The sequence below is a fragment of the Schistocerca piceifrons genome, chromosome 4 (assembly GCF_021461385.2).
Source record: "Schistocerca piceifrons isolate TAMUIC-IGC-003096 chromosome 4, iqSchPice1.1, whole genome shotgun sequence".
Taxonomy (NCBI): domain Eukaryota; kingdom Metazoa; phylum Arthropoda; class Insecta; order Orthoptera; family Acrididae; genus Schistocerca; species Schistocerca piceifrons.
In genome coordinates this window covers 382,335,590-382,349,730 of record NC_060141.1, presented here as the reverse complement: position 1 = coordinate 382,349,730, position 14,141 = coordinate 382,335,590, and positions in this window count along the sequence as shown.

The window sequence follows — 14,141 nt, the reverse complement described above, 5'->3', positions numbered from 1 at the left end:
AAGCACGGTATCCAGGGCTGTAATGAATACCCCAGAACTGACATTCAATCCGAAGGGTAGAACACAAAACTGATAGGTTCGCCCCCCGAACATAAATGCAGTATATTTCCGAGAATCAGGAGTGATACCTACTTGCCAAAATGAATTAGCGAGATCTATTGTGGGAAAATATTTTGCATCTAGAAATTTGTGTAATTGCACTTCTAAATTTTCGGGTTTTGTGTGAACCGGTAAAATTATTTCATTAATTGCTCGTACGTCTAACACTAGCCTAATGCTACCATTTGATTTTTTGACATCAAGTAGAGGACTACAGTAGGGTGAGGTGGATGGTTCAATGACCTTCCAGTCTAACATTTGTTTTAATTCTTGCCACACAGCAGGTCGTTGAGATAACGGTACGTTATATGTCTTGTGGTAGAAGATCTTGTGAGGCATAACTTCAATCTTGTACACATACGTGTTGATAACACCTAATCGTTTGGTAAAAACTTGTAAATATTTGGATAACACTTCCTGTAGTTTTATACGTTCATGTACACTGAGAGCTGTAGCTTCATTTATCTTATGATCAAGCAATGTTTTCAAGTCCATTAGCTCTGTGTCAGATGAGTGTGTGTGCGTGTCTTGAATGTCATTGTCAAGTACTAACTGAACCTTGTACCCTGTACAGTGTTTGTCATGCTTTAGAGTTCTCCTGTCCAAATCAATAATAATTACACTGCCTTTATCATTTAAAATGTATTTACCTTTGGAGAAGTCTATAATGCAGTCCTTCTCGCTCACAATATCTATTCCTAATATGCAATTTGTCACAAGGTTTTGTACAACCAGGAATGGCTATTGTACGGTTCCATTCCCTATTTTAATGTTTACAAAAACTTGCTTCGTAACCCTACATGACTTATTACCTAGAGGAGTAGTTATTTTACAGTTTTGGGCAGGAAACTCAGGCACAGGCTCCAATTCACACATCTTTTTATAGAAATTAAAAGACAAAACACTCACAGCTGCACCTGTATATAAGATAATAGTAGTTGGAATCCCACCTACTACACCAGTAGTAGATGCTAAAACAATTTCATTTGTGTTTGAACGACATTGTGTACTGTCTTGCAAAAGTTCATCTGATATATTGTCATTGTGGTTGTATCTTATAAATAAAACAGGTAGTTTTTGTTTAGAATTATTAGGCATATCAATATTTTGTTGTTCAATTGTGGTGTCAAATAACTGATTAACATTGAAGTCGCCCCCCCAAGAATTCTTCAGCCACGACCCGGGGCATAGAAGCGACTGTTTCTAGTTTGTTGGATTAGCATTTGTATTAGGTACTGACACAGATTGAGGTTGTGTATCAGGTGTCATTTTTATTATATTCACATTCGGATATTGCCTGTTGTGATCTCCAAACTTTTGCGGTTGTTGTTGCTGTTGCGCATTATAACTTACCTGTCGGTCGTAAGGTTTGCTCCAATTTTGTCCTGGTGGCTGCTGTGGTAAAGCAGTGTTTGAATGAAAGTATTGATCGCTACGAGTCCAGCCTTGATGCTGTCTTGACTCGTAGTTATTATTATTTCTATTTCTGTTTGTGTTTTTGTTGTTACATTTGTATCCGTTGTTACCGTTGTTGTTATTACCGCGGTGCCTTTTGTATGGATTGCCGCATGGAGTGTTATTACTGTTGTAACTGTTGTTCGTACTGGAATACGCGTGTTGATTTTGATTTCCGTATTGAGACGGCATGTGAGTTTGCTGTTTTTGCTGTACCACGTATCCAACTGTGGGCGCGCCAGAATTGAGTTGGCAAGCCTGCATGTTTTGCATACCGCTAGTATAAACATTGTGGCTGCTGTTTTGCCGCGCGAAGCGCTGATCTTCTAGTAACATGTCGACCGAATCTAAAGCTGTTAAAAAATAATCTGGATCGTCATCCGGAATATGTAAGAGTTTTTCTTTAATGTTGAAAGGCAATTTGGCCTTCAACGCACGGAGTATATCACGTGTTGCGACTGGTTCGTCTAAAAAATGTCCCATGTTCAAGTATTTTTCAAAATATCTGCGTAAGTTACCATTTTTACTGTTAAAAGTTTCAGGTTCTAAAATTTGTCTCCTGAGTCACTCCTGGACGGATTGCGACCAGAATTTGTTCAAAAAGGCACCCTCAAACTCACTGTACGTGGTACATACGTCAGCTTGACTGTATGCCCAGACAGCTGCATCGCCTTGGATGTAACCGATAATATATGAAATCTTTCTCCGGTCACTCCAAGTGCGTGGAAATGCGTTACTAAAAGATTTAAGAAAAATCACCGGATGAATGGTTCGTTTTTCTGGGATAAAAGCCTGAAATTGCCTGTGTTTTATTAAGCTTTCTTCTTCCTTTGCATTATGATATGGATTTCTTCCACTGTAATTACTGCAATGTTCAGCTGGCGAGTAATTACGATAATGTTGCTGTGGCTTACCATGATAATAGCTCGTGTTTGTGGTTGCACGTCGTGGTATGTGTTGTAGTCGTGGTGTGTTTTGTTCTTGTGTGTTTGTCGTGTGCGGTATGTGTGCGTCATACTCGAATGTATATTGGTTTCTGAACTGTACATTTTGACTGATATCTTCGTTACATTCAGACTGTGGTTGATCGGTGAATTGTCTCATGGGTGCAGTGACGGATTGTACTGCGTCACTAATCAGCTGTTTGTTATTAGTGATGTATTCCGCTACGGAGTCGTGCACAATTGTTGGTAAATTTTCACGTATGCATCTATCAAAATGTTTGTCTTTGTTCTCTACCCAATCATGAAATTCTTTATTAATATTTTGAAAATGAGCTGTGGCATCAGATTGTAAGATGTTTGTCAGGTGTTGTTCAACATCGTCAAATTTATTCTGCACGTCAGTAATTCGTTTTTCAAGGTTGTCGTGTACTGAAGGATATGTTTGAATTTGTTCAGTAAGAGCTTCACACGTGACATTAAGGTTTTTTAATTGTGTCTGTAAAAGTGCTACGTCATTTGTAGTCTTTTCTTGTATCGTATTAAGCTTGGAAAATTTCGTACTGAGCTCAGTCATCTGTTTGGTCAGTGTGGCGTCTATAAGTTCTGCACGTTTACATAAAGTGTCATTACCTGTCTTGATTGTTATGAGATCAGATTTAATTTCGTCATTTTGTGTCTTTAACTGTGTCTTTAAGGTTGCCATGTTTTCCGCGTTCTGTTTCATTAGCATTTGTAACATGTTGGCAATGTTTACTGTTTGCCAGGTCTCTGCCCCCGCCGCGTCATTAGACGTGACGTCATGTATTAACATGGGCTCTGACTGAGACTTTGAAATTTTTGTGGTGGACGGCCTATTGTCAAAATTTCCGTTAACACTTGCGTCAATATCTGATGAATCGTCACTACCGGTTGCTGTCGTAAAGTCATTTTCTAACACTTGTCTCTCGTCCGAGTCGGATTGCGTCTGAATAGTATGTCTTTGGTGTTCCTTTGTCGTAAAGTCATTTTCTAACACTTGTCTCTCGTCCGAGTCGGATTGCGTCTGAATAGTATGTCTTTGGTGTTCCATCTTTGCGTATTGTTTTCTAGTTATGACCATGCCACACGTGATATATGTTTCAAGAAAATAATGTTTGACACTGGTTTTAAAATAAAATGCAGTTGAGCATGAATCGCTCGTAGCAAGAATGGCTGTTTGTTAATTTAGAAATGTAAACTGAATATGGGATTATTGTTAATGGCTGCTGTCCGTGTCACAACGTATCGTACAGAAGTCGGCCATATTGTACACTCGTGTATTGGTATTGTTGCAGAAGTTATTGTTTAAGGAAAAGTACTGAGAATGAAATTTATCACTGTAAACTGCTACGCGCGAAAGAAATACTACAGAATCTACTGAAGAGCTAATACACTGAATTATGCGTCTGGTCAAGCCTGCCAATGCAAAGATGCTGCGTCTTACCTTATTTTGCTGGAAGCTTCATTGCGTCTTCCCGCAAAATTTTATAGTTGGCAAATCTCTTCAGATTTTCGTTATTTCTCATATAGTCAAGTCCAGGTCCAGAAAGTTGATTTTTCACATGAAACAAAGAGAACAATGTAACAAATGACAAAATAACAAGTCCGACACGCAGTCGCCAATATAAAATAAATAAAATAAAATAAAATATTAATTTTTCTATCTGTATGATAGTGATTGGTTGTAATTAATATTTGCTTATCTGGAACGTGGACGTTTAATTATTTGGTATCAGACGCTTGACAATGGCTTTTTCGTAAATGCAATGTTATTCGTAGTTGACCGTGAAATAAGACTCAAATAATCGGACTTCGTATTTAAATCGTTCCAAAGACTGCTGCGGTAGGTGCGGACTCAAATCTAAATTCTCAATATTAGAGTAATTTTGCCAGCCATGTCAATACGTCGTACAGAGGTGACTGTCTACTAAACATAAAAAGTTTACACAGTTAGTTAAATCAGATATATTCAACCAATAAGCCTACAGTTAAATAATTCTACTTACTTTCATAAATATAAATTCTTTGCAGAATCGAGTGCCTAGTAAGATTGCAACTCGCAGTGTTCTTATATAACATCAAATATGGCGGTGTGCCAGTCAATGAAATATACGTGCTTCCCGCACCACTTGTCCAAGACCTCTCCTTCTTAATGAAACATAAGAGTATCGTAATTGTGTTTTTTGTTTTATCAGCGACATAGCGCTGCAGTTCTGTGCCATAGGCTTTATTTATTTGTCAGAGATTAATTATTTAATTAAGATTTCGCGTTTCCGAGGAAACTCACGCACGGCATGCAAATGTGCCTTTATAAAGGTTGATTCAAACATGCAGTGGCGATTGCAAGAGCAGCTAGGTTAAGTAAGATGTCCACTTATCGTTGTCCCGGTCGCCTTGGTGAGCCGTTTATATTCTGGATTGCTGCCTGTTCTCCTGACGTGGTCCATTTCAGACTGACTACCTCTCAGCCAGGCATTCTCTTGTAACGATCACTATCTCAGGCGGCTATATCGTTACGCAGGCGGCTAAGCCGAGGTACTCAGTCCACGTAGTGTGTGGCGTCCTCTCGGGCTCCGGAAGGGGATAACTGAACACACAGGCGCCGAGTGCTACCTAAACGACAGAAGCGACCGACAGTGTAATACAGCTTCAGAAGGCAAAACACAGCCGCAGGTAGAGTTACGGAATTGTCTCGTGTGAGTGAAGTCCGCGACGGTGCCTGTCCTCTGCTACCCAACTTGCGACGTTTGAATTCAGAAGTGTTTGAATCTCGTCGCTGTGGCACCCGCGGCAGTGAGAGAGAGAGCTACGAGTCTTCTCGCCAAAGCATTTTAGCGGACGCGCCGGGTGCTATGAAATACTTATCATCCAGTTTTAAGAAAACTATTCGGTGGAAAAATTTCATTCTTCTGCATCCTACAGCGTAATATTTTCGGCCTATCAGTTACTTTATTTTTATTATTCGGCACAGTTAGTGTGCTGCACGAAAGTAAGTAAATGATTGCACGAAATTGTTAGAGTTTTCAGAGGTAAAATCGCATTGCGTAGACTTCGCGTGTAGTTATTTTAAGGCTATACATTACTGAGTACAAAATGTAGCCAATATATCGAAGTTGTATCGAAACTGGAGAGCGGAGTGATATCTCTTTTCGGTCTCGAGGTATTGGTTGTTATATCCGTGGATGGGTCTACGTAGATACTCCGCAAACCACAGTACGCTGTGTGGTTGTGGCTTCCCTGTACCACTACTTGTAATTTCCCTTCCTTTTTCACTCACAAATAAAGCGAGGGAAAAACTATCAATAAGCCTCTGTATGAGCTCTAATTTCTCTTGTCTTATCTTCGTGGCCCTTACGAGCAGGCCGGCCGAAGTGGCCGAGCGGTTCTGGGTGCTACAGTCTGGAACCGCACGACCGCTTCGGTCGCAGATTCGAATCCTACCTCAGGCATGGATGTGTGTGATGTCCTTAGGTTAGTTAGGTTTAGGTAGTCCTAAGTTCTAGAGGACTGATGACCTTAGACGTTAAGTCCCATAGTGCTCAGAGCAATTTGAACCATTTGAACATTACGCGCAATGTTTGTTGGCGGCTGTAAAATCGTTCGTCATTCAGCTCCAAATGCGGTTCTCTAATCAGGTGGTAGAAGAAATCGTCGTTATTTCATAAACAGCTCAAGATACCGAATCGAGAGTTTTTGGGAATGACAGCAAGCAAAAAGGACGTATTATGTTGTTTGGTTGACACTCATTATGTTTGTGTCAAATGTCTGAGCGGAGCGAAGACATGACTCCCTATAAATTACACAATGATTTTTGTCCGAATTTTCATAGCCAAACAAAGAGTGAGAATTGAGCAAATGGGGTATCAAAATTGACTAGCGTGAGGTCTGCAAGAAAATATTTAATTGCTTGAAAGTAATCAGGGTAATGAAGGAAAACTTAATTCGTGATTAGGGGAAAAATTGAATATTTCAAAAACAAATGACGTGTCAGATAGATCAACTCCTTAGGGGCTAGCTATTATTTATTGCTTTCAGACGAATCATTTCACAAAACGTTTGACTTACTTTTAAAAATTTTTGTATCCTTTATTTATGCAGACTATTTAGATTAACTAAAACTCTTGGCCTTAACATCGATTGCTGACGAATTACGTTCCCAAGTATCAAATATCTGTAAAATTTCATGGCTATTCTTTGTGTTTTATTAGGAATTTGATGCGCGTGGTATGTTGGTATAGGTGTGTATACGCTTAAAGAACGAGTTTTTGGGCAAGATCTTGAAAATATACTTTGAGAGGCAGTGTCAGCAGTGTAGATAAACCTTAGTATACGGAGTTGGTGACAGTATTGTAGCCAAGTCAGCTAAAATAGAAAAAGTAATCAGGGACCAACACAGGACCAAACAGCGATCTTCAATATTAGCCTAAGACGCTACCGTTACACCACTACGTTACGTGCTATGGAGCACCTCTAATTCTTCCGTATTTATGGTAGTCAGCCATTCTTCCGCACTTATCGGCTTTTGAAGGCTCTTGGTCATATGAGAAACATTCGTCTTTCATTTACTGATGGTACAGTTGAACGTCTCTCTGCTCATCCACGTATATTCGAAGAATTTGTCTGGTGAGCTTCGTAGCTGACGATATCAGTTATGAAATTCTCTGTGAAGATTCCTTCTTCCGTAATTTTCATGCACAGCGCTCCTTTAACGCCTTATTTTCCTAAAGAAAATTTTGCTGCCTTACTCTCGAGCTACAATATTCTACGGTTTAGGGGCACCATTTTATAGAAAAAGCGGTCGGTTCCAGTCGCCACCGTCTAAGGAGAGATCGTTGCTCGCACTCTGGACACCCAAGCGTATCGACTGATGCTGCCGCTTGTTGCCAGAGTATTGCTTATCGGACGCCGTTCGCTGACGGTCGCTTCTGAAGAACTAATACTTAGTATGTCTTGGATAACTTTCGTCATCATGTGGAAAATTGCGAAGGTTCAATATGGGCGTGTGTTTGCGCTAGACCGTTATTCCCTCCCATGAAAATTGTTTGGTTGAATGCTTTTGCACATTTCGTGCCTTTATTTAATTGAGGGAACATCGATTGTGGTGTGTGCAACTAGCAGGTGAAAGACGGGTGTAAGACACGTTTTCTGGTTCTCTAGAAATGAGAAAGAACTTAGTTGACTTTGTAAATTATAGGAATGATTTGGAATCTGTTACGTCCCCACGTCGGTATTTGTGAGTGGAAAAATCAGCTTCCTCTATTTTTTTCGAGTTCTCACGTAAAGGCCTTCGCAAGAGGGGATAAGTTTCTAGTTGCACAGTGGTTTATAGCACGCTCCACCTTTCTGAAGTTTCGGGTTTGTAGAGAAATAATTTCTAGTCTAAGTCTACGGAACTATGTTGTGTGAGCGATCGGTAGGGTACTGCTATGTGCTTGATATCGAGAAGTATCGCGTAAATGGTGTAATATTATTGCAAACTGTGTGAAAATACATGTGTTCTTGTAATCCCAGTGTGTGGACATGTGCCGGCCGGAGTGGCCGTGCGGTTCTAGGCGCTACAGTCTGGAGCCGAGTGACTGCTCCGGTTGCAAATTCGAATCCTGCCTCGGGCATGGATGTGTGTGATGTCCTTATGTTAGTTAGGTTTAATTAGTTCTAAGTTCTAGGCGACTGATGACCTCAGAAGTTAAGTTGCATAGTGCTCAGAGCCATTTGAACCATTTTTTTGTCTGGACAGGTGTGTAAAAAAGCAAGCAAGCAAGCAGGTCGAGTTCAGAAACAGTAACGCTTTTGTGCCAAGGGAGCTGACCCCGAATTTTTAGAACAGTTCTGAGAGTGACTTCAGCCCACTGAGTGCACTCTGGTCATGCATCGGGAGTGGATGACTTATGACCATTGGCTGTGGGAAGATGTCTAGTGTTGCGAGGAGTATATATGGTGCGGTCTGTCTTTGCCATACATGTATGAGTGTCTGATGGTTGATAGCTATACAAATGATGTAAAAGGGGTCGTTATGTATGGCGCAGAACAGAAATTGTATGTTTACTACATCGACACAGTATGCAGTGATATATATTGCCAGATTGGGGATCGGTTTCACGCTCTAATATTCAATCTTCCACCCTTAGTGGCAGAGCGGTGTAATTGAGTAAACGTCTTTCCATATTTGACGATCCTTAGGCCACTTTCCAGGGTTTAGTTGTTGGTGCAATGTGGTAATCTGCACAAAATAGTTTTTGCCACTGAAAGTCTCATCTGCAGAAAGAAAAAAAAAGGCAGACAGTGCTTCCACACCGGCAGCATCAGTAATCTGGAGGGTAAATTCTATAAGGGTCAATCAGAATGCTCCATTCGTTCAAAAGATGTCCTTTGTGCTGGGGCATAGGAGTGTCTACAAACTGATTCGAACAAGATGGAGGCAAGGTATATACGGAACGTTATGAGAAAGCAAGTGTTGAAAGACAAGTTGAAGCAGACCATCCATCTCTGGAGGGGATGCCATCACCCATCTGCCAATGTGGCATTAGGACATCTCCAGACCAATAGTTGTAAGATACAAAAAATTCCCCCCATTTTTCTCTTCTGGTAGTGCTTCGAATTCTGTTTGCATAATTGTTCTGATTTCCCCCTGTCTGTGCTTAGACAGTGCTCTCTTTCCAAACAACAAGAATGCTTTTATGATTAATGGTGTTTTTGCGAGTGTGCACAGACATGATGAAGGCTTTTACGGGTGAGAACGTTTAATGTTTCTGAGACTTGGCAGGTAAACACGCATGCATGACTAGATGCAGCTCGCATGTCCCATAAGGATCGCTAGGAACAATGCACCTTGTGCTATTCTGGGAAGCATTGGAATAGATTTCTATAGCGTTGGACTCACAGCTCTGTGTCTTCGCGCCAGCAACGATGCCTAGGTGAACACGAATTTCGACAGGAATTGCTTGGGTGTCAAGTATGAAAAGCATGCCACTGCCTCATCCTTGCGGGGCCTGAACCAACGCCTGTGCTTGGTTCGGCAGCTGTTTGCCGAGTCGTCATTTTGTGGGGGCCGCCAGTGAATCCTGACTCTTGGGAGCGTGTGCGGTAGCGTCCTGTGCGGTCCAGTGGACAGGGGATGGTGGAATGTGTTTTTTACTAGCAATCTTTTGTCTGAACTATATTCCATCTATTTCACCAACTAATAGCATGCTGCAAATAAAAAAAAACTACCCATTATATGTGAAGAATATCGATTTAATAAATTTGCATAAATTTTTTAAATCAACGTGGTGTTAGCAGCACAGTAGTTAAGGGGAGGGTGTGCGTGAGTGGATGACATGGAGCAGAACAGCAGGTTAAGTGCAGAACACTAGGTCAATTTGAATAATTTTTATGTAAAACGCAGTGCAATAGTTTAAGGGGGTGGGTGACAAAGAAATGGGTTTCAAAAGAATGTGAAATTCGAAAAGTGTACCAGAATATTGTGAGAGGACATAACTAATTACTTAATTTGGTATCAAAAGAGTTACAATAGTTTAAGGAAATGGGGGTCACATGGAAAACCACTTAACAAAACGATAGGTTAAGTTCCGTCAAATGGCTGAACGTTAGGTTAAGACACCCAGACTACAGTACTGAACATTGCGTTATGCAGCATGTCTGACCCAGATTTATTTGCGTCTCTGCACATCAGTGTACTGCATTATTTACGATAATGTGCTGAAACGAACTTTGTCCCACTACTACATGGTATCACGAATAACATCCCACTGCAACTACAGCATGGTATTCGAACTTTCTAATATAAAAATATTCTTTGTTCGCTAAACGACAACGTTCATGACCGCTTCTCCATCCCAGTATTGAACAATCTAATACCTCCTTGTTCTGTAGTTGTCTTCTTTGTTATGACTGTTAGCGTTGACAGTGTTACAATGAAATTGTTTTTATCTGAATCTAATTCCAGTTTTCATGGATAAAAGCTTGTTGATATTCTAAATACGTTAATACGTAGTGTTCCACTCTAAAGATAGAAGACATGACTCTTCTTGGAGCGTCTGGTATGGTTTGCTGGGATACTTCGAGATGGTAGGTACAGCCGGCAAATTGGAGAGGATTTTTTTTCCTTCGAGTATGTTTCGTTCGCGAATTGTATGTCGTATATGAATCTATTGAGTGTAGGCAACTGTAGTGGTTTTGTGTATCGTGAGGTGGTGCATATCTGTTGTGTGATGATGAAAGAGTGTAAGTGTTGAAACAGGTGCTGGCTCAGAGCTTTCTGCTTTCGTATAGCACCATGCAAAGAATGAGTCACCATCAACAGCGTCATGTGCCCTCACTTCATGAGACAATGCAGAGGATTGTGGTGCGCAATCTGGTGATCAGAATTGGACTCCACCCCATCTACTCCCTGTGTGGTCAAAATACAAGCAATGAAAATTTATTTCCGCACCAGAATTCGAACTGGCTACCTGCGAGTCAAGCGCCACGACACAGGTGTGGACTGGTTACACAGTGCAGGATTTCACGGCCGTTCTTTGGGTGCTTGTTGAATTTGGTTTTATGGCCACGAAGCCGTGGTCTAAGGTATTTTTCTATTCCTAACGTTTCCTCTCCTAAAGATAGGGGCATCATCAGAAACTACAAAAGCTCAGCTGTTTCAGACATAAACAAACTCAGCAAGCCGAACTGTTTATGCTGTGTTGCCCATACCCAGATTTTAGAAAAAATTGGTAAGAAGATGTGGGAAAGCCACGGTGAAGAATTGAATTAGCGTGACACGTCATGTACTTTAATTAAATACAGGTGTTCTTTACTGTCAACAGTGTTTCCAGCGGCCTGTGACCATGAGCCGCACATCCCACTGTGTGAAACTAAAGTTTTCAGAGGGTGTCCGAGTGGTACTCAGCACCGGGCACTCTTCTATACCTATCAGTGCAACAGTCGGGTACTGATACTAAAGTTCTGTCCAGATCCAACCCTTCTTAAGGTAAGATGTATAGAGAAAAATTCTAAATCACAAAAACAACATAAACAGTACAGAAGAAGGTATTAAACTAGACAGGGTTTGGGTCTCAGTGCTAAATAAAGCAAAGAGCACCAACTGTTCCCTCGATGACATACGTCGACGCATGCGACGGTGTGATGACGTCACTACGCGACCGTTACACTGTTACGTATGAACAGTTCTGCTTATTCATCTTGTTTACCTTTGAAACCGCTACTTAAGTCCTCAGAGCCTTTGATGGTGTCTACAACATTATGGGACAAAAACAAAATTCTCCACAGGCGTGGATTAAATGCCACAAAAATCCTTATTTTCATGCGTTTTTTGACGTTAGAATATTTTACAAAGTATGTTGTTACTTTAAAAACATTGTGTTTCAATGTTTCCAGATGAGACAAATAAACTAAGAAATATTACAACAGACCATACTGCTAGTACTATCACGTATGCCGTAACTCAGCCTTGTGCAACATTCAGACATGTGCAGTATTCTTGAAAAAAATCGACAAAAATTGCTCACCTGAATCTCAGTAGTATTTTAGTGCACTGTACTGATGTATTTCTCTAATGACGTTGTTAACGTTATGTTAAACCACGTTCTTCCTTCTTTACTTCCTGTTGCTTAGGAACACTGAAAAATCAAGTTACCTTCCACTATAAATGTGGAATCCACTCACAGTCTTTGACATGACTTTTAAATATTGGAGAACAGCAATCAGCTTTCCTTGCTTACAGCAGGGCGCGGGTTGCCGACTTTGACGTCTGGAGTGAGGCTGCTGCGTTGGTGTGAGAAGGGCGGGTCGCTTGACCTACTCGAGGAGCTGGAAAACTTTTGCCATCGGAAAAGTATTGGCTGCAGCCTGATTGGTGATCATCTTGTTGTGAGGACTGCTTGCTGGAATGCTGTGAAGGATGCGACTTAGGGGAAACGAAATAGGGCCTGCCGTCTTGCCAATACGTAGCAGCGATTAACGTAATACGGTACGAGTACGATGGTTACAATGCTGAACTTACAGAACTTATTCCGTGTTACATTGATTTACATGCATCTAAACTGTTAATAAGAGCAGTTCATTGTGTTAATTTCATTGTATCTGTTTGAAGTGCCACAGAGATCAGTACACTCTACATCCGTTACGGAATGGCAAATCACTTCAGTTATCTATCTTGCTGATATTTCGCTCCACGTACGAACTATTCAGTAAGTAAGAGAAACCACTTACCTTGTCGCGATGATTAAAAAAAAAAAAAAAATAGCACGTAAGTTAAAGTATTAAGTCAAATCAATTGTGATAGTCGCAGCATAGGTCATGTTCTTCCAAGTGTTTTGTAAATATTTTTAATTTTTTTTATCTAACGTTACGTACGTGTTTTTAAAGAACAACAAAACAATTGGCTAATATCTACTGTTAAATGCGACAGTAAGGGAGACATCAACGTACATAATTTTACTTGTATTTTATTTTGTCTTATTATGATTCAGATTTTAAGTTTTTAATACAGATCATAGCTGCTTTACTAAGAATGATATGTATTAAGTATTTCATATGGAGAGCGCCATACAGTCAACCGATGTATTTTCAGCAAAGCCGAGGCCCACGAGAAATACAGGCCGTCGCGTGTACGTCACAGCACGTGACACTGCAGGTCTTACGAATGCCAGCAGCCATCTCCGGTGGGGAGCGAGTAACTGTTTTCAGACGAGTTTAATAGTTATTGACTGCGTGTTTAAATCTCTGCAAGATCTCGACAAAATTAAGAGCTTTAGTGGATACCTTTTCAATTAAATATTGACTTTTCGTGGGCACTGCACGGAGCCGAGCTTTCTCGAATTGTGGCGGACAAGCCTACTAGTGTGACGTCACAAGTTCGTTGCAGGGCCCGTGTATCTCGTTGGCCCCGAGCAGAGCCTGTCTTCCTTATACAATAGTTTTGAATGAACTGCGACAGGAGCCCGAACAACAGGGGATTGACGCACTAGGGCATGTAATAAAATTCTGAAATACTGGTATGTGATCTAATATAGAAGGGTTGCCCAGAAAGTAACGCACCATATTTTTTTTTCTTCAACAATTCTTTATTGAACATAATGAGAATTACACACATGAAATAATGGTGTTTTATCTACACACCCTATTTTTCCACGTAATCTCCATCCTGTTATATGGCCTTCCTCCAGCGTATGTAACCTATCGCTGCCAATCCTTGTCCCGATGTCTGAGCCAGTGCTTCATAGTGTGAATCCTCATCGTGCTCAAAATGTCCTCCACCCTAACAGGTGGTCATGTCAGGTGTGACAACCTTGGGTGGTCTCCCCAACCGCTGCAAATCGTGGCTCTCCGCCGAACCGCTCAGCGACTAACTGTACTCCTGTCGACAGCAGATGCTCCATACACTTTGCACAAGCGTTTGTCAATATTCCCCATATATTCTCTCTTTGCAGTCAGAAATTCAATAACGGCACGTTGCTTGTGACGTGCATCACTTACAGACGCCATTTTCAAATTGTCCTGCAGCTACACTATCAGTCGGAAGTGACGGAAACTTGGCTCGCTCACTCAGGAGACTTAAAATAATAGGTACCTAACTTTTCGAATTTTAGCATTGTTTTCGGCTGAGAAAAAAAAAATGCGGCCCAT